This window comes from Meleagris gallopavo, chromosome 2 (genome assembly GCF_000146605.3).
Source record: "Meleagris gallopavo isolate NT-WF06-2002-E0010 breed Aviagen turkey brand Nicholas breeding stock chromosome 2, Turkey_5.1, whole genome shotgun sequence".
NCBI classification, from domain to species: Eukaryota; Metazoa; Chordata; class Aves; order Galliformes; family Phasianidae; genus Meleagris; species Meleagris gallopavo.
The window spans coordinates 46,913,146-46,917,500 of record NC_015012.2 but is presented as its reverse complement, the minus strand read 5'-3'; the positions used below and the strand labels follow the sequence as shown (position 1 = coordinate 46,917,500).

Sequence of the window (4,355 nt, the reverse complement as noted above, 5' to 3'; positions counted from 1 at the left end):
AGAGACTATTTTACTTTGATGTAGCAGGCAGGGACAGAGAAAACACAACACAAATGCATCCAATAGTGATATGTTATGTTAGGAGGGAAAAAAAAAAAAAGTAGGACAGTAGTCTCCCCCCCTCTAAAAATATAGAAATATAGGTGTGTGTACATATACATTTCAGTAAGAATTAGTCATTTTCATATGCCGCAACAGAGAAGTTTGCAGTTCAGTACATCAGCAGTATGGCACATGAAATGTGTCCAGAGGTTATTACCCATCCTGCCTTGACTCAAGGTTATACAGGGCTGAGTCTGATGGAATATGGTAATGGTAAATAAATAAATAAATAAAATCTCCCCCAGACCAACCAGAACTGAACGTAGTCTCTTTCAGGAATGGGCAGTGGGGTATCTAGAAAAAAGACACAGTGGAAACATCTGATCACAAAAAACTGTACCTGGGTTGATCCACTGTAATTGCGCATTTACATTAATCACTTCTTCTGCAACTTGTGCTGTAGACACTCATGATACGCTCAGTCATCTCAGGCACACTGCTGTTCAACTCTTCCAGCACAAGTGTTTCAAACTGCTAAGCAGTACCTGACCTTTCAGACAGATGTGATAATATCCTTAAATGAATGAGTCTTCTGCTTTAGAATTTGAGTTTATTTTGCTAAATACCAAGGTAAATATTTGATCCTTTTTGCCTGCTGTTGCTAAAACAGGGATTTGCCACGGGAAAGTGAAAGCTCATCTCTCACAGCTCCATCAGCGTAAGCACTGGGATGTGTGATTGAGCTGCTCTTTTTTTCTCTTCTTTCTAGACTCTGTTCACATTACATCTGTACGTTGGCCTGTTGCTAAAATTGCTCTTCTCTATTGCAACTAATTTGAAATCATTTTTAACACCTTCCCAAAGGCAAAAAGTGATGTATTTAAGAAAATCATTCTGTATATTGATATCCAGAAATAACTATTTTCCTGTATATCCGTAATAAGCAGTAGGAAGATAAATCTAATGTTAAAATCAGGATGTACCTCCTAGAATGATGTAAATCATGGCTTCAGTCATCACTGAGGTTTAGGCAGCTGCCTGCCCAGTAGCACGGTAAATTCAGAGCCTCACCTCTTGCTGTGCATTTTAGTTATCACCCATTTTCTTAGGCATTCCAAAGCACAAGTTCACGTTTTTCAAGCCTTTGTCAGACTTTATATTATTCACAGATAGAAACTGAAATTGTAAGTTGGATTGAGAATTATTCTAAGTATATTGTACAGGAAAACTGCTTCTGCAAAATACAGTGAATTTTATGAGCTCAACACAGGTATTTCTGACGATGAAATCTCCTGAATAGCTTTTACAAGAGGTAAGAGGAAAAAGTGGAGTTAAAAATCAATCCACAACAACTGGCATAATTATATCTGAAATTGAGTTTAAAAATAGTTTTCTGCAATGGAAAACAGTGACACTGACAGCTTTAAAAAAAAAAATAAATATATATATATATATATATCACTTTTCACTTAAACAGTAACTTCACAATTTCGTTTCCATTTTTCTAGACAGAAAGTCTGTCAGTCTTCAGGTTGATAAAAACAGGTTGGATTCAATGTCCAAAGGAGAGTCCTTGACAACCCCCAGTCTGAGGTCGCATGTGCAGCTTCCTCTATAAAGACAGTTGGATAATACTAACATGACAAGGAAATACAGAAATTCACCTTATTTCACAAAACTCATTTGCTGTGCTTTTTCTGTTCTATCTAGACATCATCAGCTGCGCGCCACTGTAAAAGAACTTGCCCAGGCTGATATACAGAAATACTGCTGGATACTGCTGGATTTGAAAGCGAATTCAGCCACAGATCATCAGCACACAACCAAAGCTGTGGTCAAACACAGACCTGGTTTGCTCAAGTGAAAGTTCTCAGAGTTTGACTCTCCCATGTACCATCTGAGTGCTCACACTATGTAAAGCTTCAAAAACAAACAAACAACAACAAAAAAACCACACAAAAAAACACACCTTTTTTTCTTCTGGTGTTGAATTTGTCCAGTTACTGATGCTTTCTTGGAGGGCTGTATTGGAAACTCCAGTGTCAATACTCTAATTTAGTTCCTTCTCCTTGTGTTATAAATGTCAGAGTAATCTTAAGCCTTAAAAAAAAAAAACCCAAATCCAAAACACTTTCTTCTTAAATCAGGAAGATTTAAGCTTAGCTTAATCTAGGAGCTAAGAATTTATGAAAAGTCCTAAAATAACAAACAAATACGATCATTCAAGTAGAAGAAAATGTTTTGATTAAAAAATGGATTTCAGCTGAAGTTACTCAAAGATTATAATGAACTCTAGATGATTGGGTTGCATGCGTGTGCCTTTGGGAAAAGCTATTGTCCCCTGCTGGTCTCCTTGTCGACCCACAGCACGCAAACAGCTGGGCTATCACTGTTGAGACACCCCTGGTTTTCTAGGTTGTTCCCTTCCTTTCTTCAAGATAGCACCAGCTTTTTCACTTTCTCACAGCTCATCTATTTAGAAGTACAGAGCAGACATGACATTTGAGATAAGGATGTGATTAAGAGGTTCTAGCAGCCTCACAAGGTTTGGATAAGGAAGGCCTCTACTTAAGGGAAATCTATTGAGAGGCAGTCTACCCTTGCCTTTCAATTTTAAAAGCTTAGTGAGCTGTGCTACAATGGAGCATGACAGTAAGCCACGTTTTAAACTGAGATACAATACTACCTTTTTTTGAGGCTTGGTAAGAGTTTTATTTTTTTCTTCCACTCAAGTAATAGCCTGAAAAGGAAGCATTCATTTATATTGATCATGAAAAGAATATTTACTTTGGAAGGAAAATATCTTGGCCTAGCTAAAGAAATTCTGATTTTTTTTTTTTTTGTCAAATAGCTGTTTTTGAACTGGGAAAGAGTGCTGTATTACATCAATTTTTTTTCTAAAATAGAAAAAGTGCATGATTGATAGCATTAACAGTTTACAGATCTCAGCACTCTGAATAAGAGAATATATAAAGTATGAATAAAAAGCCATATTTGTTCACATGACATACAGCTGAGTCACTACTTATAGGTGGGACACATTTAGTATTATTTGATGTTACCATGTGCCTCTCTTAGGAAAACATTTTTTGATTCTCACTGACACGAAAAGCAAAAGTCCTCTAAGGCTCCAGAAGAAATACCAGTAGCGTTTCTTCCTAAGTCCATGTAGCAATTAGACAGATCAATACAATGGGAAAGGTGTTACAACAAAGATGCAATGATGGAAGGCACGATAGGAGGGCACCATAAAGAAAGGGAAGAAAATTGCTCACCCGTATCAGAAGATTCCAGGTCCACAGGGGAAAGCTTCACCAAGGAAGAACCTCCATAAAGAGATCCTTCCCCAGTGCCATTCAGCCCTTAAATGAAGCCTAAGAGAGTTGCATCCAGGCTCCACCCCTTTGGGTCACACAGCTGAATTGTCTTCACCTGTGCTCCCAGGGCTGACTGGGTCCTTCCCCCACATGCTCAATCGGTTGGTCAGGCCATGACTCAACAGTTCCCATGCACTGTACCATTTCCTACCATTTCTGGGAAGTTCTGTAGAAAATGCTAAAAATACACTTCTGTTTTTCTTAAGATTCGTATAATAGTGGATAGGGTTTTAATTCAGCAAAACACCTACTCTCTTGCTAGGGTGCAACCCCTTTCAGGATTCCTCTCAACCACTTGCTTGTAGTTTACACTGTATTGAAACTTGAGACAAAGAGTTGTCTTCTGAACAGGTGTAACTTGCAAGAAATCTACCTTGAAGTCCAAACGATTGACTTTCCCGTTTTAGATTCAAATAAGTTCTGAATATTTGCATAGTAAAGAAATGTGCAGAATGCCTTACAGCTCTTTCATTTTCCAGCTACTGATTTTAACCTCTTCTGTCTCACTGACTTCAGCCAAATCCCTTTTCTTTACACACCGTGTAAAAGCAAGCACTAGAGTGTAAACTGCAGTGCCCTTATTGTAAATGTTAACACATGAGGTGCAATAATTAAATTGTGTTTAAATTTCCCCAGGAGGAGGTCATCAGTAGGTGGTTAGTATATTTTAAAAAATAACCTACAGTACACTCTTAACCTAAACGGTTCCTGGTATTAGACTTCTTCATCATCTTTTGGCCTTCTGCCTCGCTGCTGTAATTACCTTAACTCCTCACCCGATAATAAAACTCTGAACAAATCCTGTGTCTGCTATTAAGTATGTAAAACTAAAGCTTAGCAGAGATTCCCCACATTCTTTCTTCCGTTCAGCTGTGGTGCTTGACAACTTGCATGGTACAAATGGAACACACAAAGCCTTTAAGCCATCCTGCCTTA

The 4,355-nt window shown here is 38.1% G+C and overlaps 1 long non-coding RNA gene across 2 annotated transcripts in view; it reads right to left on the bottom strand.

Moving 5' to 3' along the window:
- Positions 1 to 1,489: 1,489 nt before the first annotated feature.
- LOC109366060 overlaps positions 1,490 to 4,355 on the bottom strand; it is a 19,257-nt gene continuing 16,391 nt past the window's right edge. Inside the window, exons 1-3 of one of the 2 annotated variants that reach the window (XR_002112092.2) lie at positions 3,318 to 4,334; positions 2,012 to 2,142; positions 1,490 to 1,654 (exon numbers count right to left, since the gene is read on the bottom strand). This is a non-coding gene — a long non-coding RNA (uncharacterized LOC109366060). Of the gene's footprint in view, positions 1,655 to 2,011; positions 2,143 to 3,317; positions 4,335 to 4,355 lie in introns of those variants that run through there. The other variant, XR_002112091.1, reaches the window with a different exon arrangement.